Consider the following 25,876-nt stretch of genomic DNA (forward strand, 5'->3'; position numbering starts at 1 on the left):
CTGGTTGTTAAATCTGTGAGAACTTCTAATCACAACTGTAAGGAGAGAGAGGAGGAACTAAAAATATTGGGAATACGAGTTCCCTTTCAGATTGCAGTATAGTATGGCTGACAACTTAAAGCATTCTCAGGCAGCAATCTTTAGTGTTTGTCCTGGCATCACAGGCCGGTGGGAACCAAAAAATTTAGAATGATAATAACCCATCAAACGTGTTAGTTGCTCTTCAAAGCCCTTTATACAAACGAGGAAACCTAGGCACAAAGAAGATACATTTTGGCTTCAGACTGCCTTTTCAAACTCATACGAAACTTCTTCTCCTTAACGGAAAAGTCCCTCTCTTATCAACAGTTCTGCATTTTCAGCTATTTTGCCTACTTTAAACAGCTAAGCATATTTGAAGCCAGTTTATGTTTGTTAATGAATAAGTTCCTAGTCTCTAACTTTGTATGTCAAATGCGATTCTTAAAAATATATACTTCTATTGAATTCTTGACTCGTTACATGTTTTTGGTTGCGTGCCTTTGTCTGCTTCGCTGAGTTATATAGTACCATTTTACAATAAATTTCTCCATAGTGAGTAATTACTCTTTTTTCCCTTTTTGGACGAGAAGAGGGAAAAACTATGATTAATGCCTCCAGAAATGCATTTCAAAACATTTATTTTTTTTTTGCACTATCTAAATTTAAAATAATACAGATTGTTCATTACTGATCCACATACATCATCAGTGCCCAATGTAAATATATAAAAAATGAAATTCAGGTGAGGGAAGATGATAGGCCTGAAAAAAGTAATGAAGAGCTCAAAACTAGGCACAAAAGAGAAGATACACACACATATATTGCTTTCAAGGAAGAACATTCATCTTAATCACATAAATAATGTCTCGAGATAAAAATTGGTCATTGTTTTCAATAAAGATATTTTATCCGAATGAATATGATGCAAACAAACCACAAAATAAATAATGCCTTCCTAGAATCAGTGCGGTTTTTTGTTCTATTCCCTACATAAATAATCATTTGTTCTGGGCACCAACAGTGTAATAAATACAGTAATGAAAATATTAACACCTGGGCTGCTTCCCAAGGTGTGGGCCAGTGGCGCAATGGATAACGCGTCTGACTACGGATCAGAAGATTCTAGGTTCGACTCCTGGCTGGCTCGCTTCACTGTTTCTTTTCTTCTGAATACCTTCTCAAAGTCGTGCTGAAACAAGCCTTCATATATATTTTCCTAGAATTGATCGTGGCGCAGGGATTTGAGACCGAGAAAGACTTCAGAAGCGTAAAAGGGGCCGTGGTGTAAAATTTTCTTCTTTCTACCTTTCATCTCCTCAACTTGAGGAGGGAGCTGGCTGAAAAAGTTCATTAGAAGGAAGGCTGTAAAATCGAAGAAGCTTTAAAGAAAAATAAACAGAATATTTTTTTCTACTCGTATTTTCATCAGTAATTTTTTCCATTGGGAAGAGTTCTCACTCATGGCGTCTCTCTGGCACAGCTCTTTCCCTGGGCATGCCTACTGTCAAAAGAAAAGGGACATCTCCTGAAGACATGTTGGGCCAAGAAAGCCACGGCTGTGGAAATGCAGTATGCAAGCAGCTCTTTGCCTCAGTTGGGCCCCCTAGACAGCCCAAACCTGAAGCTGGGAGACCTCCACGTCCATCCCGCACTCCCGCCCCGGCCTCTTCCCCACCTCCGAGTCCCTACCCTTATCCCTCGGCCCCCCATCTTCGAGAGAGTGGCAGGAGCAGAGAAACCTGCTCTCAGGAAACTGGAGAACGGACAGGGATTCCTTGGAAAAAAAAAGAAAAGTAAACATCCCAGAAGTTGAGTGTGTAAAGAAGACGTGGGAATTGGCAACTTTGTCGATGTCTCTTTGAACAGACCGGACTCCTTTCTCAGCCACAGGCATCGTGGAGAGAGAGGCTGGAAGGCAATCATTGTCAAGCGGGGAAAAATTCTTCAGACTAAACCAAAAGAGCATCTTAGTATGTGAATCGACTTCCGAATGTTTAACTTGGATCCTCGTTCTGCATCGCAGATAAGTTTACTGAAGTTACCAGTGTGCGCTGTCAGGGGCGCTGTGGTTAAACGAATGAAACCACAGACCTGGCAGTCCCGGTCTGTTGGGCTGTGAAGAGATAGAAAGAACTGGCAATCCTTACAGAGCTGGCTGCATTTACTTCCCTGCTCTTTCTTTACATGTAAGGGGAGAGATTTTATGTGAAAGACAAGTGGCAACCTCACATGGAGCGGACATTTATTTCCCTTCGAAATTACCTGGGATAACAAAAAAGAACGAAGCACAGACGTTACCGGAAACAAACCCCGTGTCTTGCTACTATCAGTACCTCGCGCTCACCAGCTAAATCACTGGCCACGCCCAGTCTGCTTCACTTTCTGTACTGAAACTCGTTTAATGTTCCAAAATAATATTTCCTGAAGTTTCACTAAAAAGTTAGCAGGCAAATTTCTTACCTCCTCTTAATTCCCCCTTCCCTAAAACACATAAATCTTGCTCCCACACTATTTTCTTCAATAAGTTTTAATACTTGCGTATTACCTTTTATTTTGAAAAGACAAAGAGAAACGAAAGTAAAAAAAGTTTTCACTTGAAGAGACGGAGAAAGTACGAACCTGGGGGTTGACAGTGATTTGAGTTGGAAACTTCCATTTTTCGAATTAGAAGTATCCATTTAAATAGTAGTTGCCAAAAAAAAAAAAAAAAATCACACGCTGGCCCGTACGGGGCTCGAACCCGCGACCTTGGCGTTATTAGCACCACGCTCTAACCAACTGAGCTAACCGGCCATCCGGAGACAACGTTTTTTAAAGAAAATAATGAATAAGTCCATTAACAATTTTGTATTTGTTTATATAAAAGTAAAGGAAATTCTTCTTTTCCCCCTTCATCGCCCTCAAAAGAGACCTTTAAACCATATTCACAGACTTTAACGAGGGAATCTAAACTATTTTAACTCTGAATTTAGACTAGAAAAACCACGAAGAACTTTTGACAGAGGCTAAGTCTAGCTTATTTGTAGAGAAAGCACTGTAGTGAAAGGGAGCCTCCCCTTTTTAGAGGAATGTCGGTGTACTGGATGGCAAATTGCAAACTTCTCTTTAATGACTTGTAGTTTAATGACCTATTATTTTCAAGTTCTTTCAAGACAACGGCGCCGAAAGGAAGGCAAGTGGCGTTGAGGAAAGGAGCCGCGTCTTCTCAGCGTCTCTGGAGTTGAAAACATAAGCATTGACATGATTGACAAGGCGATGATATCCAGGGTTGGAATTGGGGCAGCCTAACAATACTGGAGTTACATAGTAAATATGGTATGTTTTTTGAGGGTGGTAGAACAGTTACAGTGGTTTGCAGAAGGGCAAAATTACGGTACCACCCGGCTACGTATTAACATTCTCATTTAATGGCACATGCTGTGTCTCTCAAATTTCATCTTGCGAACCGCAGGATTCAAGCACCAGATTGGGGAGAATGTGAGATGTGCTTTTTGGTCCTTGGTCAGGCTATTGGTTTTATCACATGGAGGGGACTTGAAAGGAATCTCCTGCAGCCTCGGGAAATCTCCCTTTACGTGTACCTGGGGTTGTATTATTTCTTTTGCGTTTTTCGAATTTTCATGCTGACTGACACATAATAAACTTAACAGTTAAATGAATCAACAAGTAATGATTTTGTTGATTCTAAACCTGACGCTGGCGCGAGGAAGAAGTATTGGGATTCTAGTGTACTCTAAAAGTATTCAACGGTTGCGGACTCAAGTACCACCAAGGGCTTCGATGTTTTATTCTTCTGGTCTTAAAGAACTCTTATCCTAGATTTCAAGAGCTAAGGCTTCCAATTGTTCAAAACACATAAAGGGAAAGTATCTACTAAGGCTTCTGCAGGCACATGTCCGCTTCGCAGAACTACACTCTAGCTTTTGAGGATCCTCTTGCACGTTCCAACACGTGTTTGTAGACCCCTACTGTCACATATCAAGCCATCGCGAGAGAATGAGCTTGTTTTATGTGCCTTCAACACCGAAAGGATTACCCTTTTTCCTCCTTCGGACAAAAGGGTGACCAATCTCCCTGACTTTCCTGAACTCTGCCCTGAGGTTTATGGGCAGGCAGGGCTCTTCAACAGGACAAGCCTGAGCACTGACTCTTTTGTGAATAAAACCAATCACTGTGGAGGGGAATCTTGCACCAGACTAGAAAAATCAGCACATTTCCTGCTGGTAAAACCTAAGATTTAGATTTATTCTCCTCAATCCACTTCCACTTTCAATTGTGTTTTCTGGTGGAGTGAAGGTCCTAGATCCCAAAACCGTATTATTCTTTACCCTGCCTTAAATGAAATGTTGTGTGTTAACGTTACTAGCAGTGATTCCAGACCAAAAGAAGGGCTCAATAAAAACTCCTTTTTCCTTTCTTAACAATACACTATGGTATAGAATAAGCAAATCTATTGATCTCAGATCCCAACTACCCCCATATCCTCCTTCGAGATTGCCGAAGCTCTCATTTTCTTATCTTCCCCAAAATATTCTATGTATAATCAAGCATTTCTTCAATATAGCCACCTACGTTGTTGGCAATGCACAACAGAACATCTGCCACAAGTATCTTGTAAGATAATTTCAAAATATTTGTTATATTCCAGATTAGATTATTTTCATTATCTAACAGTGCCTCAGAAAAAATATCAAATATCAAATCAATATTAATGAACAATGATCTTTCTTTTCTTTCTTTCCTTCCTTCCTTTTCTTTCTTTCCTTCCTTTTCTTTCTTTCTTTTGTTTTCTTTCTTTCTTTCTTTCTTTCTTTCTTTCTTTCTTTCTTTCTTTCTTTCTTTCTTTCCTTTCTTCTTTCCTCATTTTTTAGAGACAGACGTGATCTCACAAAATTGGCTAAGCTGGCCTCCCGCTCCTTAGCTCAAGTGATCCTCCGGCATCTGTTTCCCAAGCTGCTGAGACTTACAGGCGGGTGAAACTTTGCTTGGTTTATTTTATTTTACAGTATATATGTGTTTGGTGTGTGTGTGTGTGTGTGTGTGTGTGTGTGTGTGTGTATGTAATCACATATAATCTTAATACTACTCAATTCAATTTATGTTTAAGATGCTATCTCTTGCTTCTCTGCACAATAAAATGACTAGCCAGGCACAGGAACTGTCCCTGCAACTGACTGAAAATGACTAAAATGCTGTATAAAATAAGCAAACCTTTTTATAAGATTCAAAGTGCTGACAATAATATAAGGATTTATCAGACCAAATTCTAAGTGAATTCAGAAACAGAAGAAGTTAAAGGGAGAGTTGAAAGTGCTTATACCCTAATTTTTATATATGCATCTTATTTAAATACAACATCTAAATGCACACTAAAAAAGAGAGTGAATAAGTTTTATTCCTTTTCCTCAAGGAATTACTGGAAGCTGCAGAGGAACGTATATGTATGTACAGACGTGGAACTGTATTTTGTGAAAAGATTTACAAAAGCCTATTTCATGATAAGGGTAAGAATATGTAGCCTATAAATGGCACTGTGCACTTAAATACTTGCAAATGACAGAGATTTGGTATTGGATCTATATTTCGGTTTACACAGCCCATACGTGAACACCTCGTGCAAAACGGAAAGAAAACACCCACCGAAACCCAGGATTAGAACCAGGGACCTTTAGATCTTCAGTCTGACACTCAATCCCAACTGAACTATTTTGGCCATTAGTAGTAACCACACTTTTGTCAGTTCCTTTCAGATAGTCGTAACCCTACTACTAGTTTCCTTTTTGGATGTTGCATTTCAGAGAAAGTAAGAAAATTTGTGGTTCCTAAGGATATGAATTGGGTAGGCGTAAGGATTTGGTGGTTCAAAGCTTCCTGCTGAAATGGGAGACTTCCTAGAATTCAAGACACCCTCTGGGATGATTTCTAACTTGGCGCTCAACTATCTTATTCTTTCAATTGTCCTCCTCTATTCTATTAAAGTACTGTAAGTTACATAAAGTACACAAATCTTTTTTTTTTTAATTTTTTTCTTTTTTTTTTTTTTTTTTTTTTTAGACGGATGGGTAAATGATACTGGAGACAGAGACAGCAGTTTGGAGGCAATTATCATACAGTCATCTGAGTTGAGTTACTAACTGATGAGAATAAAAATAAAGGAATAGATTGACAGGTATTCAAAGAAGGAGAAAGGGAGATGTTGCTGAACCTCGTGTCCGATTCTCAACACAGCAGTAGCCAAGGTCATCCAGACTGTCAATAAAGTCAGGGGGTAGAATCCCGGCCGAGGAAAAAGGATGGAACGAAAGCCTAGGTAAACATTCAAGAAAGTGCATCAAGAAGGAATAAAAGCATTGCTGAGTGATGCCCAACTCAAGCCTTAATTTGTGGTGGAACCAATCTGTCTGGTTTCATGACTCATCAGATAACCCAAGATCAGGAGAGGGAGAAAGCCAGTGGTTGTCTGAGGATTGAATGAGCAAGTACAACAAATAGAAAATGGGATCAAAGTATGAGTGAGAATTGCTAAGATGACTGGTAGGGATGCAGAGAGAGAAAGGAGCAGGAAGGGAGGTGGAGGAAGAGAAAGAAGCACTGGGTTCCCAAGCAAAGGTTAAAATTTTCGGGTCTCGAATGGGGTGAGTATGCCTTAGTTTATCTACATCTTTAGCAAAAATGATCTTAAGTAGAAATAAGCTGCAGTCTCATTGCATAAAATCAGCCCCAATTGAATGACTAGACACCATTTCTCTCCCCCGCTCCTATTATAATTACTTGCTGACACAAGCTCAAGTCGGTAGGAAGATACAGAAATTGGACTCAAATCTTACATCTGCTCAACTGCCCTGCAGGACAATGCCCAGGCACCAGGTTAGCCCTTAAGTCTTGGCAAAAGAAACCCGCCCATAATCGAGAAGTGACTGGACATAGAGGTGATGACGAGATGGGGGAGAGAGATTCTTCTAGGCCCAGGGCGGTCCTTCCACAAATCTTAAGTGTACAGCTTGATAAACTTTACAAGTTAACATTCCTGTTTGGTAACACATCATTAGCTCTCTCATGCTCCCTTTTATTTTGCACCCTTCCAAAGTTAACCACTGTCCTGAACTCTTTCAGATAAGTATTGCCTTTTTTTTTTTTTACTTCATATATATTGATTCAAATTGAATCTCATTTTTATGTCTGACTTCTTTTGCTCAATATTGTCTTTGAAATTGATCTATGTTTTTACCTGGAAAAGCAGTCTGTTTCTTTTCATCGACTTATATTTTACAGATATACCACAATTTACTTATTCATTCTAGTATTGGTAGGTATTTGAACTGTTTCCAAATTGGGGTTAATATAAAAAGCACTTCCCTGAACCTTCTTGTACATGGATTTAGGTGAATATAAGCATTCATTTATCAGATAGATGGATGGATGGATAGATAGATAGATACATAGATAGACGGATAGATAGAATTGCTGGGTCATAGGATATATGTATGTTTAACTTTATTTTACACTGCTAAACAGTTTTCCAAAATGAATGTGCCAGTTTACAGTACTGACAACAATGTATGGGGCTTCTGGTTGCTTCACAGCCTAGCCAGAACTTGATATTGTCAGTCATTTTCATTTTAGCCATTTGATCTAAGATGTAGTGATAGCTCTTTGTGATTTTAACTTGAATTTTTGATGATTAATGATATTTTATACCTTTCCATATGTTTTTTCTTTCATTTAAAAATTTGGATTGCGCAAGGTGCTGTGGCTCAGCGCCTGTAATCCCAGCACTTTGGCAGGGTGAGAAGGGAGGATTGTTCGAGTCCAGGAATTTGAGGCCAGTCTGGGCAACATAGTAAGATCCTGTCTCAACGAAAAATTTAAAAATTAGCCAGGTTGGTGACATGTTCCTGTAGTTTCAGCTACTTGGGAGGCTGACGGAGGAGGATCACTTGAGCCCAGGAGTTTGAGGCAGCAGTGAGCTATGATAGAACCACTGACTCTAGCTTGGGCAGTAGAGTGAAACTCTGTCTCAAAAAAATTAAAAATAAATCAATAAATAAATTGGGTTGATTGCCAATCTCTCTTTATTGATTTGTAGGAATTCATTATATATTGTGACTACAGTCCTTTGTCAGATATATTTATTGCAAATATCTTCTTCCAGTTTATGGAATGCCTTTAGCTCTCCTAATTTTGTAGTTGGAAGTTTAAAATTTTTTTTTTTATCGCCTCAGGCATTTATTATTTCTTTGTGTTAGGAACATTCCAATTCCACTCTTTTAGTTATTTTAAAGTATACCCTAACTTGTTGATTATAGTCACTTTGTTGTGCTATCAAATATTATTCATTTGATCTAACTGTCTAACTATATTTTTGCACCCATTAACCATCTCCGCTTTATCTGCACCCCCCCCTTCCCAGCCTCTGGTGACCATCATTCTACTCTCTGTCTCCATGAGATCAATTGTTTTAATATTTAACTTCCACATATGAATGAGAACGTGCTAGATTTGCCTTTCTGTGCTTGGCTCATTTGACTTAACATAATTTTTACAGTCCCATCCATGTTGTTTCAAATGGTAGGATTTCATTCTTGTTTGTGGATATATAATGTATATATATATATAATATTGCATAATATTACAGTTTTTTTATCTATTCATCCACTGATAGACACTTAGGTTGATTCTGAATCTTGGGTATTATTAATAGCACTGCAATAAACATGGGAGTGCAGATATCTTTTTGATATACTGATTTCCTTTCTTTTGGATATATACCTAGCAGTGGGATTCCTGGGTCATATGATAGTTCTATTTTTAGTTTTTTGAGGAACCTCCATAGTGGTTGCACTAATTTACATTCCCATCAACAGTATAAAAGGGTTCCCCTTTCTCCACATCCTTGCCAGCATTTGTTATTGCCTGTCTTTTTGATAAAAGCCATTTAACTAGGGTGAGATGATATCTCATTCTAGTTTTGATTTGCATTTCTCTGATGAATAATGTTGAGCATTTTTTCATATATCTGTTGCCCATTTGTATGTCTTCTTTTGAGAAATGTCTATTCAGATCCTTTGAAGTTTTAAATTTTAATGAAGTTAAGCTCATAATTTATCAATCTTATGTCAGTGCTTTCTGTATTCTGTTTCCAAAATATTTGCCTAAACCAAGATCATAAAGCCATTCTCTTCTGTTTTTCTCTAGAAGTTTTATTGTTTTACTTTAACAGTTAAGTCTATGTTCCCTTTTGAATATATGTATGGTGTGAGACGGAGATCTAATTCATTTTTCCCATATGATTTCAATTAACCCAACATTATTTATTGAAAAGTTAATTGTTTCCCACTGAACTGAAATGTCTACTTTGTCATAAAACAGTATGTTTGTGTGGTTGGGTTTTTTTTTCTTCTCTAAACTCTATTCTGTCCAATTGGTGTATATGTCTGTCTTTAAACCAATACCACACTGTCTTAATTTCCATAGCTTTAAAATAAGTAATAATACCTGATAATAAAGGGCCTCAGTATTATTTTTCTGACTCCAGATTGCTTTGTCTATTCTGGAATTTTAAAAATTACTATTTCAATATAAATTTTAGAACCAACTGTCAATCTCTAGCCACCCCCCAAAAAAATCCCTGCTGGTATTTTGTTTGTAGTTGCATGGAATCTATAGGTCAATTTGGGGAGAATTGATATACTAGTAAGATTGAATCTTCTTGCCAGGATCATTTCTTTATTCCTTTAGGTCTCCTTTAATTTCTTTCAACAATGTTTGGTAGTTTTCAAAGTGTTAACTGAAAAGATTAACTTCTCTGTATTTGATGTTTGTAAATGGTATTTCTTTTTAAATCTCATTTTCTAATTGTTATTGTTAGTGTAGAGACATACTATTTATTTTTGTATATCTACTTTATATGCTGTACATTTATTAAATGTACTTATTAATACTAATTGTTTTTTGATAATTTGGATTTTTATGTATACAACCATGTCATGTGTAGTTAGTGGTGATTTTACTTCTTTCTTTCTAGTTTTTATATTCTTTCTTTTCTTGCCTCATTCCACTGTTTAGACCCTCCAGCACAATGCTAAATAGAGGTTGTGATAGTGGACACCCCTGTTTTGTTCCTAATCTCAAAAAAAAGATTTCAATATTTCACTATTGAGTATAAGGTTAACTGTAGGGTTTTTTCTAGATAATCTCTATTAGATTGAAGAAAATCTTCTTTTCCCTAGTTTGCATGAACTGTAATTATAAATGAGGTTTGAACTTTAATAAATTATTTTCTGCATCTATTGAGATGTACATGTAATTTTTCTTTTCTAGTGTTTAGTGTGGTAAACTATACTAATTTTTATATATTAAACCAATCTTATATTTATAGAATAAGCTCCATGTGATCATAATAGATTATTCTTAAAATATGTGGCTGGATTTCATTTGCTAATACCTTATTTAGGATTTTTCATCTACTTTTCTGAGATATATTGACCTGTAGTTTTCTTATTTTGTAATGTCATACTCAGGTTTTGTTTGTTTGTTTCTGTTTTTATTTTTGTTTTTGTTTTAGGGCCCCAGCTTTGCATGGACCTACTCGGGTTTTAATATCAGTATCCTACTAATTTCATTAAATCAGCTGGGAATCTTTCTCTCTTTTCATATTATCTGGAAGACTTCATGTACAATTTATATGATCTCTTTCTTAAATATTTGGAAGAATTCACCAGTGAATCTATGTGAACCTAAAGTTTCTTTGCAGGAAAATGTCAAAGTAGAGATTCCATATCTTTAACGAATGAATATAAGACAGATCAGATTTTCTATTTTTTCTTGTGTCAGCTATGACAAATTGTGTTTTTCATCTAAATTTCACCTAAACTGTTAACTTCATTGCCATAAAGGTGTGAATAATATAATCTTATATTTTTTGTTCTAATATTGGTAATTTATATTTTCTCCATTTTATCATTTGCTCATAATTTATTAATTCTATTCATCTTTCAAAGAACTTTCTTGTTTTATTGATTTTTTTCTATTTTACATTTGCTTTCATTTTAATAGATTTCTGCTCTTATTTTTAGGATTTCCTTTCTTTTACTTTCTTAGGATTAATTTGCTCTTCTTTATCTAGCTTCTTGAAATGGGAGGTTAAATATTTCATTTTCAAGCTTTTCTTTCTAACATACACATTTAGAGACATAAATTTTCCTCTCAGCATTGTTTTAACAACATCCCACTACTTTTAATGTCATAATTTCATTATCATTCAGTTCTACATATTTTCATTTTCCATTTGATTATTTATTTGTTTACTAAGGGTTACTTAGAAGTCTGTTTGTTGCCTAATTTCCAAACATTTGGAGATTTTCTGGATAAATATTTTCATTGCTTTATAATTTAATTTCATTATGATATGAGAGTACAGTCTACATAACTTAAACCTTTGGAAATCTGTTGAAATTTGATTTATGGCTCAACATATGGTCTATCTTGATACATGTTTCATGTGCATTTGTAAATAGCATACATTCTGCCATTGTTTTATGTATTGTTTTAGATAATTAGATAAGGTTCGCTAATCATGCTGCTTAAATCTTCACGTCTTTATCACCTTTAGTTTGTTCCTGTTTCTTGACTTTTCCTGAGCATTTTATTTTTTGAGAGCCTACCAGATGTCTGTCTCTTCAGCTCTGGAAGCATGTAGGGAATGCAATTCTGTCCCTCGAATATTTTGAGCTTTTGTCTCCAGTCTCCCACAGTTCAAATCAGGCAAATGACTTGAAAGGGAGACCAGCTGTGTATATGTGGTAGCTGCCTTTCTCTGCTGGGACTTTGTGTTTCAACACCGTAAAAGTAAGATTTTATTCTATCTTTAGAAGCCTTGAACCAAACTCCCCAGGTCCCATGTGTAATCCCCAAATCTACCAATTGTCTCATCAGGAAAATTAATCTTACTTGGGGCTCCTCTAGTTTCTAATCTGTAATGTCAGCTCCTTTAACTACCCAAGTACTTACCGGTTTGCTCTTTCTTCCAGTAGTCTTTCTACATGAGCCAAGCCAATCTCAGTATGTTACAAAACAAAATCAAAAATCGAATGATTATCAGCTCACCACAGAAGGATGCCCCATTCTCTGGAATTCCGATTCATATACTTATCATTATTTCCATAACACTCCAATGTCTTTACAAATAGGATTTTTATAATTCTAATTCACCTAACTTTCTTTTTTTGTGGTGGGAGTACTGGGATTCTATATCCTACATAATTTTACTCAGAAGCAGAAGTTAAGCTTAGGAAAATTCAAGAAACAAGGACAAAATAGAGGTGATCAAGATGTGAAGAGCTTGAATTTAGGACCTCATCTTAAAAGAATTAGGCAGAACTCGGTGTGCTACCCACATTAACCACTAAAGTCTTTGTTTTTTGTTAAGAAAGAGTTCAGACACTTGATAAGGATATTATTGGAACCCACTGATCCTAACAAAATCATTTCCTACACTGTTTCACAGAGAAAAAAAACGTGGTATTTGAATACTAAAATACAATGAAATAACCTCTTTGCTATTATGCATAAAATGAATGCTTCCTGTTCATAGATTAAAATGTTGTAAAATGGTGGGATAGGAACTGACTTTGGGATTTCTCATTATTCATGGTGCTCAATTAATTATGCTTTAAGTACAGTACAATAAACTAAACTTTTTTTTTTTTTTTAATTCTACATCTGCTACATGCTCCTGGTTGGAGTTTAAAATTTCACCATGAATTCTGGTTCTCTCATTCCTGGTCTCAGAAACTTTGAGAAAGCAAGTTAGCAGAAAAATATATATATAGTTGGATTGATTTAATTTAATCTAAATAGCTTCTAATAATTAGGGTCTGAAACGGGACTCAAACCCATTTGGAACGATACAAAATATTAATTTAATTTCAAGAAGATGGCTTTTAAAAAATCTAGAGGGTCTATGAAGGCTTGCATAAATATTGGAAAAATTAAGAATTAGGCACATGCGTAATATTTACTGAAGACTATAAATTTGGTTTTGTCAAATTCTCTATGATACAAACTAAAGACTCCGGTCTAGGAATAGTGATTATTTCTGGGAAAAGGTGTGACATTTCGGGGGAGGGGGAGATATTTTTGGTGTTTTCCCTGTATTGTATAGAATATTTATATTAAGAAAGTGTCCATTATTTGGGTAATTGAAAGAATAATAATTTAGCAAATCCCATATCAAAAAATTCATGAGATATTTGAAGTCAACAAACCTTATCTCCTACATAACGTAAAACTTTGTACTACTTAATTACTGACAAAGCCAAATACAAACCTCTTCTCATTTGCCTGAACCTGCTGATAAGGCCATACACAAATTTTTCCCCTTTAGCTCCTAGCCAACTTCCCATTCTTTGTTTCATGAGTGATTAGCTAAAAGTAGAACTGTGTGTCCCTGTTTTGTGGGTCTCCAAGACCACTCCCAAGTTCAATGGTTGGCTAGAAGGACGCACAGGATTCAACATATAGTCATACTCACGACTATGATTGGTTAAAGCAAAAGAATACAAAGCAAATTCAGCAAAGGGAAATTGCACATGGACAAAAGTGCACAGCAAACCACAGGCAAATCACATAGAATGTGCTTAATTCCCAGCCATAAATTGTGACAACACGTGAAAAATCCACCAGGAGAGTTCATTTAACTCAGCACCCAGGATATTTATTGCTAGGCACACTCTGCCTAGCATGTACCAGAACTCCAGACTTTCAAAAAGAAAGCAGATGTCCAGAGCATAAACTGTATTGTTTACGCAAACAGTTTAGTCATAGGGAGCTACTCATATCACTTAGGAAATGGTGGAAACCCTCCTCAGATAAGTTCCCAGATGCCAGCCAAGGGCCAATCTTGCAAGCAGGTTTTTCTAAGGGTAGCAGTCTCAGGCCAGCTATGTTAGCTGTTTTCTGCAATGTCCTTGAAATTAGCAAGACACAGAGATAAGCATTTCTTATTCATCTGTCTGATTGTCATCTGTCTGTCTCCTGATTGCAAGTAATTCCAAATGTAAATAACCTCATCTGTAACTGTCTACCCCTCTTTATTATAAAATTCTAAGGCAACCACCCCACAAGAGATACTCTGATCTTCAGATCCAGAGTGCTTTTCTGATGGCAATAGCCTGAATAAAATCAACCTCCTCACTTATCCAGTTTTGTCTTTGACGGTTTGGTGCCATGAGTCACTTAGGAGTAAAAGCCCACCTAAGACACTTGTCTTCCCCTCCCAGGCACTGAATCCTTTCAAGCTTGTTGTGGTCCTTCCCCGACTGGCAACTTCCGGATCCCACAGCAAGTCCAGCTCCTGATCTCTGAGCTCTAGACATTTATCTGTGGTAGCACAATAAAGATTCAATTTTGATTCTCTTTTAGTGATCCTTTGGTTTTGTTGCTGGCTTTTGTTTAACCTTGGGGTTATGGGTAACTCTAAACCCAACCTGCAACCCCTTTCAAAAGCCCCCATGCTGTGCCATTGTGGTAATAATTCAGTTCATTATCTCCCAAAATGGCAGAATTTAACTGCTAGGACTATCTCTTTTTCTAATTCTTTGATTATTTAAGATAACAAAATCTTTCCATTTTTAAACAGCAAAAATTATTTACAATATGTTACCCCCATGTTTGCCTTTTTTTTTTGAGACAGAGTCTCACTGTGTTGCCCGGGCTAGAGTGCCGTGGCATCAGCCTAGCTCACAGAAACCTCAAACTCCTGGGCTCAAGTGATCCTCCTGCCTCAGCCTCCTGAGTAGCTGGGACTACAGGCATGTGCCACCATGCCCGGCTAATTTTTGTTTTCTATATATTTTTTGGTTATCCAGCTAATTTTCTTTCTATTTTTAGTATAGACAGGAGTCTCGCTCTTGCTCAGGCTGATCTAAAACTCCTGAGCTCAAAGGATCCTCCCGCCTCAGCCTCCCAAAGTGCTGGGATTACAGGTGTGAGCCACCGCCCCCGGCCCTTATTAACATTATTAACATCTTGCATTAATGTGGTACATTTGTTACAATGAGTGAACCGATATTTATACAATAGCGATACAATATTGATGCTAGCTAAAGTCAGTAGTTTACATTAGGGTTCACTCCGTGTTGTACAGGTCTATGGATTTTGACAAATGCATAAGGTCACATATTCACCACTATAGCCTCACGCATCACATAAAATAATTTCACCGCCCTAAGAAACACCCTTTGTTCCACCTATTCATACCTCACCTTTCCCAACCCCCTGTCAACCGTCGATCTTTTTTAATGTCTCTATAGCCTTTTCCAGAATGTCAAATAGTTGGAATCATACAGTATATAGACCTTCAGATTATCTTCTTTCACTTAACAATATGCATGTAAGGTTTTTCCATGGCTTTATAGCTCGTTTCTTTTTATCACTGAATAATATTTCATTGTATGGATATACCACAGTTTGTTTATCCATTCACCTATTTAAAAATATCTTAGTTGCTTCCAAGTTTTGAAACTTATGAATGAAACTGTGATAAACATTCATGTGCAGGTCTTTTGTGGACATACACTTTCAAATTCATTGGGTAAAAATATCAAGGAGTGCAATTGTTGGATCACATGATAAAAATATGTTTAATTTTTAAAGAAACTGCCAAATTGTCTTCCAAAGAGGCTGTATCATTTTGCATTCCCACAAGCAATGAATGAGAGTTCCTGTTGCTCCACATCTTTTCCAGTATCTGGTGTTGTCAGTGTTCTCAATTTTGGCCATTCTAATGGGTCATGTATGGTATGGTAGTGGTATCTCAGTTTTTAATGTGCATTTCCCTGAACATATGATGTGGAACATCATTCCAAATGCTATTTGCCATCTGCATTACTTCTTTGATGAGGTGACTGTTAAGGTCTTTGACCCATTTTTTGATTGGGTTGTGTTCTTACTGCTGAGTTTTAACAGTTCTTTGTATATTTTGAATAACAGTACTTTATCTGATATGTCCCTTGCAAATATCTTCTCAGTTTGTGACTTGTCTTTTCATTCCCTTCATTTTTTTTTAATCTCTAGTATTTCTTATTAGTTCCTCTTAGAAAGTCCATCTCTCTGCTTACATTGCCCATTTCTTCTTGAATGTCATCTACTTTATCCGTTAGAGCCCTTAGCTTATTAAGCATAGTTGTTTCAAATTCCTGGTCTGATAATTCCAACATCCCTGCCATATCTGAGTCTGGTTCTCTCTCTTCGAACTGTGTATTTTGCCTTTTAGTATGTCTTATTATTATTTTTTTTCTTCATGGCCAAACATGCTGTACTGGGTAAAAGGGACTACTAGAAATAGGCCTTTAGTAATGTGGTGGCAAGGTGTAGGGAAAAGAAAAGTGTTCTATATTCCTATGAGTAAGTCTCAGTATTTTAGTGACCCTATGCTTCTAGACTGTGAACCTGAAACATACTTGTCAGGTTTTTTCCCCATTTTAGGTGGGACTAGAGGGATAGAGTAGGCTGGAGTTGGTTATTTCCCTTTTCCCAAGTCATTCAAGCTCTGACAAAACGCCAGCAGATTAGGTTAAACAGTTTCTGCTGAGGGAAGACCTTGTCAGGAAAAACAGAATGCTCTGCCATATTTCAAAAATATTCTTTTTCCCCTTCTCCGCCAGAAGCAGAGGGGATTTTTCTCTCATATTCACTTTGAGAACCAGGTTGAGCTCCTGAGGTCAAATTCACAAAATTGTGGGGCCCAGATAACTGGATCCTAGAGATTTTTTTTCTCTCATACTGGTCCACAGAAAGCCTCCAGCAATTAATTAAATACAGTTCAGGTTTCCCTACTCCAAAACTGGTTCACAAGGAAGCTTCTCTCTGGGTTTCTGCTCTGCTAAGTTGTGATTCTCTGTATTTACCTGTCTCTCCACTTTTGGGAGAAGTGGTTTGCCCTGTGACCTCACTTCTCTGACAGATCTAAGAGGAGTTGTTGATTTTTTGGTTGAGCTTTTTACTTGTTTTTAAGATAGAGAGGCCATTTCTAGCTTCTTACATGCTAAATCAGATAACATATGCATTTAAATCTATAATTTTCTTTACAAAAACTGTTTTAGGACCTATCCACAAATTTGGATATGTTGTACTTCATTATTTTTTAGTTCAAACTAGTTCTAATTTCCGTTGTGATTTGTCTTTGACCCATAGGTTATTTAGGAATGTGATGTTAATCCTTCGACATTTGGAGATATTCTCATTTTTTTGTGTTACTGATTTCTACTTTAATTCTATATTGATTAGATAACATTTTATTATTTTGGCCCTTTAATATTTAGAGAGGTTTTCTTAATTGTCCACTTTTTGTGAATTTTCTATGTGAACTTGTAAGTGTATTTGGCAGTTGTTTGGTATCGTGTCTTACACAAATCTAAGAGGTCAAGTTGTTTGGTTAAGAATATAGTTAAAATCTTTTATATCCTTACTGATTGTATTATTTATCTGCTTGTTCTATTACTGGAGGGAGTATGTTAAAACCTCCAGCCACCAGTGTGGATTTCTCTATTTTTAGTTCCATCATATTTTATGAACTTTTAATTTTGAAATAATCACAAATTTACAAGAAGTTACAAAGAAAGTACAGAGAAGTCCCCTGTACCCTTAATCCAGTTTCCCCAATGCTTACATCTTATATAACTACAGTATACTATCAAACCCAGGAATTTGACATTGCTACAATGTATATGTATAGTTCTAGGTCATTTTCATTACATGTGTAGATTCGTGTAACTATTGCTAGGAACTAGATACAAAACAATTCTATCACCACAAGAATCTCCCTCTGGTTGCTACTCCTTCCTTAGTCACACCCATCCCCCTCTCCCCTTGACAACTACTAATATGTTCTTAGTCTCTTATGATTTTTTTTCATTTTGAGAATGTTATATAAATGGAATCATACAGTAGTTGACCTTTTAAAATGAGCATTTTTCATAGCCTAGTGCTCTTGAGATCTACGTAATTGGTAGTATTAATAGTGCCTGCCTTTTTACTGTTGAGTAAATAGTATTCCATGGTATGGATAAACCACAGTTTATTTAGGCATTCACCTATTGAAAGACATTTTTGTAGTTTACGATGTTTTGACTTCATAGATAACGTTGCTATGAACAATTGTGTACATATGTTTGTGTGGACATGAGTTTTCATGTCATTTTTGATTTATACATTTGGAAACTATGTTATTAGATGCATACACATTTAGAATTGTTATGTATCTTTTATAAAATGTCTCTTATCACTATGAATGCCTCTCTTTTATTGTTATGAAATGTCTTTATGTTAATACCCCATGTATTAAATTCTATATAATTTCATGTTAGTACAGCTACACCAACTTTTTTTATGGTTAGCCTTTGTGTTTCATATTTTTCTATACCTTTTACTTTTCTAGACCATATACTTTACATCCTTATGTATATTTTCCCCATGGAATTTTTTATAGTGGTAAAATATACACAATATAAAATTTGCCATTTTAATCATTTTTAAGAGTACATTTCAATAAAATTAAGTATATTCATTAAAATTAAGTATATTGTGGAATCGTCATCATTCTCTACTTCCAGAACTTTTTGACATCCCAAACTGAAACTCTGTTCCCAAAAAACAAAAATCCCCCTCCCCAGCTCTTCAGCCATTGTTAACCACTCTCTGTCTCTATGAATTTACTTTTCTGTATACCTAATACAAGTGGATCATACAATATTTGTCCTGTTTGGTTTATTTCACTTACCATAATATTCTCCAGGTTTATTCATGTTGTAGCATGTATCAGAATTTCATTCCTTTCTAAGGCTGAAAAATATTCCATTGTATGTTGAATCCATCTTTTGGCTATTGTCAATAATGCTCCCATGGATACTGGTGTACAAGTATCTGTTTGAGCTGCTGCTTTCAATTCTTTTGGGTAAACACCTAGAAGTGGAATTGTTAGATCATATGGCAATATGTTTAATTTTTTGAGGAACTGCCATATTGTTTTCCACAGTGACTACACCATTTTGTATTTCCACCAACAATGCACAAGGATGTTAATTTTTCATATCCTCTCTGATATTTATTTGGCTTTTCAGTTTCTTCCTTTCTTTTTTCTAATAGCCATCCTAAGGGATCTGAGATGGTATCTCATTGTGGTTTTGATTTGCATTTTTCTAATGGTTAAAAAAATGGTTGCACATTTTCTTATGTGCTTATTGGTTATTTGTATATCTTCTATGGAATAATGTCTATTCAAGTGCTTTGTCCAATTTGAATTGGGTTGTTCTATTTTTGAGTTGTAGAAGTTCTTTATATGTTCTGAATATTAACCATTTATCAGACATATGCTTTATAAATATTTTCTTCCATTCCATGGTTTGTCTTTTCACTCTCTTGATAGTGTCCTTGAATATACAAAAGTTTTTATGTCTTATTCATCTATTTTTGTTGCTGTTGTCTGTGCTTTTGGCATGATATCCAAGAAATCATTGCTAAACTCAATGTCATAAAGATTTCCCCCAATATTTTTCTCTAGGAGTTTATGGTTTTAGCTCTTATAGTTAGGTCTTTGATCCATTTCGAGTTATGTTTTTATATGTGTTATAAGGTGAGCATCCAAGTTCATTCTTTTGCATGTATCCAATTTTCTCAGCACCATTTGTTGAAAAGTCTGTCCTTTCTCCATTTGAATGGTCTTGGCACCCTTGTCACAATTTAAGAGTTTACTTCTGGGCTCTCTATTCTATTCCATTGGTCTATATGTCTGTCCTTATGCCAGTACCATAATGTTTTGATTACTATAGCTTTATAGTAAATTTTGAGATCAGGCAGTATGAAGCCTCCAAGTTTGTTCTTTTTTTTTTTTGAGACAGAGTCTCACTGTGTTGCCCGGGCTAGAGTGCCATGGCGTCATCCTAGCTCACAGCAACTTCAAACTCCTGGGCTCAAGCAATCCTTCTGCCTCAGCCTCCCGAGTAGCTGGGACTACAGGCATGCGCCACCATGACTGGCTAATTTTTTCTATGTATTTTTAGTTGTCCGATGAATTTCTTTCTATTTTTAGTAGAGACAGGATCTCGCTCTTGCTCAGGCTGGTTTCGAACTCCTGAGCTCAAACAATCCGCCCCCCTTGGCCTCCCAGAGTGCTAGGATTACAAGCGTGAGCCACTGCGCCTGGCCCAAGTTTGTTCTTTTTTAAGAATAATTTGGCTACTTAGGATCCCTTGAGATTCAGTATGAATTTTAAGATAGATTTTTCTATTTCTGTAAAAAAAATCATTGAGATTTTTTGATAGGCTTTTCATTGGATCTGTAGATAGCTATGGGTAGTATTAAATATATACCCAAACACTAATGTCTTTTCGTTTATTGGTGTCATCTTTAATTTCTTTCAGTGACATTTTGTAGTTTTTAATGTATAAGTCTTCCTCCTCCTTGATTAAGTTTATTCCTAAGTATTTTTTTTCTTATTGATGCTATTGTAAATGGTTTTTTGTTTTTTTTTTTAATTTTCTTTTCGGGTTGTTTATTGATAGAGTATAGAGACACAAATGAGTTTTGTATCTTTCAGTTTGGGCGAATTTGTTTTTTAGCTATAACTTTTCTTTTGTAGAATCTTCAGTATTTTCCTCATATAAGATCATGTCATCTGTGCCAGATAATTTTACCTGTTCCTTTTGGATGCCTCTTAACTTTTTTTCTTGCTTTATTGGTGCTGCTATTAATAGAACTGCCAATATTATGCTAAGTAGAGTGGTGAAAGTAGGCATCCATGTCTTGTTCCTAATCTTAGAGAAAAAAACTTTCGGTCTTTAACTATTGAGTATTTTCATAAATGGTCTTTATCAGGTTGAGGAAGTTTCCTTCTATTTCTAGTTCATTAAGTGTTTTTTATCATGAAAGAATTTTGAAGGTTGTCAAATGCATTTTTGCATCAACTCAAATGATTATGTGCTTTTTTCTTTCATTCTCTTAATGTAGTGTATATTACATTAACTGATTTTTTATATGCTGAATCATATGTGTATAATCCTTTTAATATGTTCCTAAATTCAGTTTGCTGGTATTTTGTTGAGGAATTTTGTGTCAATTTTCATAAAAGATATTGGTCTGTAGCTTTCTCTTCTTGTAATGGCTTTGTATGGTTTCGGTATCAGAGTAAAGCTGGCCTCACAGAATGAGTTAAAAATTGTTCCCTCCTGTTCAGTTTTGTGGAAGAGTGTGTACTTAATCCTTATTGCATAATTATTCATTAAATGTTTGGTGGAATTCACCAGTGAGGCCATCTGGTTCAGGGCTTCTTTTCTTGACAGGTTTTTGATTGCTGCTTCAATATCCTTACTAGTTATAGGTTTATTCAGATTTCTGATTCTTCATGATTCAGTCTTAATAGATTGTGTTTCTAGGAGTTTTTCCATTTCATCTAAATTATCCAATTTGCTGGCATATAACTGTTGTTAGTATTCTCTTATAATCTTTTATATTTCTGTAAAATTGGTGGTAATGTTCCCACTCATTTCTAATTTTAGTAAGTTGAGTTTCCTTTCTTTTCTTTTCCTTGGTCAATCTAGCTAAATGTTTGTCAATGTTGCTGAACTTTTCAAAGAACAAACTTTTGGCTTTCTTGATTTTCTATTAATATATTGTTTGTATTAATATATTGTTTGTATTAATATATTGCCAGCCTTTTCTGATAGCCTGCCCTGTGGATTACCTTGGCACTTACTAGCCAAGCCCACAATTGCATAAGCCAAATCCTTCTCAATAAATCAGTCTTTCTTTCCCTGCCACCCTCCCTTTCTCTCTCTCTCATATGCACACACACACACACACACACACACACACACACACAAATATTTATCCTGATCATTCTATGCAAAATACACACACCCAGAAAACCAGAGAACATCCCCATTTCTTTTCCAGTTCCTACCCACTCTCCCCAGAAGGAACAACTATTGTGACTTCTAACAACAGAAGGGAATTTGTAATTTAAATCAGTGGAGCCACAGAGTACATCCTTTTTTGTGTGTGGTTTCTTTTGGCAAACATCAACATGTCTGTAAGATTCATCCATATACTTATAGATTGTTTTTTCTTGTTGCAATAAATTATTTCATGCGAATTTATTAATGAATCTGTTGGCAGTGGTCCCCAACCTTTTTGGCCGGTTTCATGGAAGACAATTTTTCCACTGGGGGTAGCGGTGGGTGTGCAGGTGGGGGGGGGGTTGGGGGGAGGAGCTCAGGCGGTGATGCGAGCTCGCCCGCTGCTCACCTCCTGCTGTGCGGCTGGGTTCCTAAAGTTTCATGGAAGACAATTTTTCCACGGATGGAGGGGATGGTGGTGGGGTGGGGAGCTCAGGAGGTGACTCGCGGCCCGGTTCGTATCAGGCCACGAACAGGTACCAGGCCGCGGCGGGGGGTTGGGGACCGCAGTGTTGATGGGTATTTAGGAAGTTTCCAGTTTTTTCTTTTAGTATTATGAATAGTTTGGGCATTTTGGTAAATATATTGGTAAATATAAATTTGGTACTAATTTGTGTTAGGCAAATACCAACTATCAGATGTATGTTAATAAGTGGAAAGTCGGAAAGATAAAAAGACTACCAGCAAAAAAAAAAAAAAGTAGAAAATATCCCAGGCATAGCCACCCCCTAGTGAATGCAGACTAAGCGTTTCCGTAGTGTAGTGGTTATCACGTTCGCCTCACACGCGAAAGGTCCCTGGTTCGAAACCAGGCGGAAACAGGAAGCTACCTTTTAATGTCATTTCTGAGAATCTCCATTTGAGCCAGATAGAATCTGTATATCCTCAAGCACCTAAACTGAAGGAAGTCACGTCTTCCCTCCTTTGTCTTGAGCCATCTCCCTGCGCTCTAGCATGTTGTAGTCCCCTCTCCCTCAACTAAAGCTCTGGGGCCTGGATGGTGTCAAGCGGGTAGAATCCTATGGTGCAGGATCCCGCCTGTGTCGCTCAGGTAAGATTGGCTTCCTTAAAGTGTTGAGAGCTAGTTGTATGGGTTTTCCACAGAAAGAGTTTCTTCAGGGATTTCTAAGAGGGAACATGGCTCCTCTTTGACCCCCCTGGGGAACTGGACATTCCATTGTCTGACCTTTACCCCTAAGCATAGAGAGAAATTTTCACGAAATGGATAAGTGGCAATTTCATGTGAGTATGTGGACCAACACTTAGAAGCTGTCAAGAGTTTAAAAAAAATTAGATCCTAGCCTTGATGTCTGCATTACTAGCATGATGAACTAATCTACTGAACTGATTAGTAACTATTAATCATTTCTTTTCTCTTTTAAACTTAAGTGTGTGCTAAACCAGCGTTGTCAAAGTTCCACTGTAACAAAGCAGTTTTCTCTTTCTATATATGCTTCCATAATCCACCTGTCGCACTTCATTCATTTTTTCAATAAACTCTCCAACCAAATGTTTGCGAATTACTTCTTTAACAATGAAACTAAAGAGCAAAAACAAAAACTGCGTGAGTAGAGAAAACTTGGTATAGAGAATGCCTGAGCTCATTCTTACATGTTTTTGAAAAATAGGGGAAAGAGTCCTTTCCCACCTTGTACCTATGCCTAAATGAAAACAGAGACAAGCTCCCTGACTGAAACATCACCAATATTTTAAACTGAATTCTTAGACTTGAAGGAGGAAGTTTCTCTTCTTTCACTTCTATGGATTTGGCCCAGATAATCCACAAAGAAGTTGCTAGGGTGAGAAATTTCTTTAGCATTCCTTAGGAAGCCCTTCAGCAAATTAAGGCTGCTCCCCAAAAGGCCAGAATCAGGCTGTGAACAGGTCACTATTGTCATGAATTTTCTGCTTTGTTTCTGAAGATTTTTTAACGTGCACATACAATCTAATACAAATATATATTCTCTCCCGCCCGATCCCCCATGGTAGCATTCTAGACAATTTGTTCTGCACTTTGCTTTTTTCACCTGACAATATCTTTATAGATCTGCACAAATAAGTACATAAAAATCCTCCTTATGTTCTTTCAATTATGTTATACTTACTATTTCATTGTAGAGTGTCATAATTTAACAAAATTGTATTATGAGAATAAATAACCTTTTTCTAATCTTTCTATTACAAATAATGCTGCAGTGAATAATTTGAACATAATAATTTGTTACCTGTGCAGGCATGCTTTGCATTCTTATGGAAATGCACATCAAGGGATACATGCATTTGCAATGTTGATAGGTCCTGCCAAATTGCCTTCTGTAGGGGCTAAGCAGTTTATTTCTTTGTGGTGAGCACAATTGAATAGGATTTTGGCCACATTCAATATCACAACTGCACAATACTAGATTCCCTGCTACAACTATGAAGCAAAACCAGGAAATCCATGAAGACTGTAGAAGAATGAGCGGCAAGGAATCTTGTGATGTTGGAATGTTGAATTTTCATCAGAAGGCCATCACTTGCATATAATCCATTAACAGACCAATATCTATGAACTGGATTGAAAGATCACACTATACAAACAAAACAGCTCTCTTTCTTGGATCAGCCTAGATTGCTATAAGCCTAAGACAAATATGACTCTTCTGCACCCATGTCAGGTCCTCCAACCCAAGCCTCAAAGAAGACAGAGGATAGAGTATTCTCCCCTTATCTGCTTTTTCCCTTTGTATGGTTTCGGTTGCCCATGGTGAACTGTGGTCTGAAAATAATATTAATGAGATATTTGGGGGGGATATTCACATAACTTTTATTACAGTATATTGTTATACTTGTTCTATTTCATTATTAGTTATTGCAATTAATCACTTCCTGTGCCTATTTTGTAAGTGAAACTTTATCATAGGTATGGATATTAGAAAAAAAACAGTATATGTAGGGTTTGGTAATATCTTTGGTCTCAGGCATCCACTGGGGGGCGTAGAACATATTCCCCACCGGTCAGAGGACTACTGATTTAAAACTGTACTAACACTAACATTAACGAGAAAGACTTGATGACAAGCAAAGATTCTCAATAATGGGACATCCACTGTTGGGGCCTTGGGCTTTTTCTTGGGAGAGAATTACTGAGAAATTCACTGATCTTCCACACATACAAAAGAATCTGTTATAAGATTATATGAAATGGCTTTGCCTACATTACTCTGAAACTCTGAAAATGACAGCAACACAAAATATTACTACATTGTTGAAAATATGTTTATATCATTAAAGGCAAAAAATGTTTGTGGTTTTTGTTTTCTTTTTTCTTTTTTGAGACAAGGTCTCACTCTGTTGCCTAGGCTACAGTGCAGTGGCGAGTTAATAGCTCACTGCAGCCTTGAACTCCTGGTCTCAAGAAATACTCCTGTGTGATACTCCCACATAGCTGGGCTACAGGCATGTGCTGCAATGCCTGGGTAAGTTTTCTTCTTCTTCTTCTTCTTTTTTTTTTTTTTTTTGGTAGAGACTAGAGACAGGGTCTTGAATTCCTGGCCTCAAGGGATCCTCCTGCCTCAGCTTTCTGAAGTGCTGGGATTACAGGTATGAGCCACCTGTCCAGCCAAAAAATATTTATTAATAAAAAAGAAGTCATTCACCTTAAAATTTTCTCTGCTCAAAATGCCTTCTTTCCTTCTTCATTACAAGTTTACTCATTATTTTAGATATACCTAAAAGGTCACCTTCCCCCGAGACTTTTTGTCAGGCCAATGTCAGTTAAATGTCCTTCCTGTGTTTTGATTTGTCATGGTAAAAATTTTACAGGTATGCATTTGTATTATACATATAATAAAGGTAAGATCTTAGATCTTGCTGCATGGCCATTAAACAACTATTTATTTCTGTATAGCCTTTTTGTGTAGTAT

At 36.5% G+C, this 25,876-nt stretch overlaps 3 non-coding genes across 3 annotated transcripts; 2 read left to right on the top strand and 1 right to left on the bottom strand.

Moving 5' to 3' along the window:
• The first annotated feature begins 1,095 nt into the window (after window positions 1-1,095).
• TRNAR-ACG lies at window positions 1,096-1,168 on the top strand. Its single transcript has one exon. It is a non-coding gene; the product is annotated as a tRNA-Arg (tRNA).
• A 1,572-nt stretch (window positions 1,169-2,740) lies between these two features.
• On the bottom strand, window positions 2,741-2,814 carry TRNAI-AAU. Its single transcript has one exon. It is a non-coding gene; the product is annotated as a tRNA-Ile (tRNA).
• Window positions 2,815-22,719: 19,905 nt separating this feature from the next.
• On the top strand, window positions 22,720-22,792 carry TRNAV-CAC. The gene has a single exon. It is a non-coding gene; the product is annotated as a tRNA-Val (tRNA).
• The last annotated feature ends 3,084 nt before the right edge of the window (window positions 22,793-25,876 follow it).

Source organism: Propithecus coquereli, unplaced genomic scaffold (genome assembly GCF_000956105.1).
Source record: "Propithecus coquereli isolate 6110/MARCELLA unplaced genomic scaffold, Pcoq_1.0 Scaffold131, whole genome shotgun sequence".
NCBI lineage: Eukaryota > Metazoa > Chordata > Mammalia > Primates > Indriidae > Propithecus > Propithecus coquereli.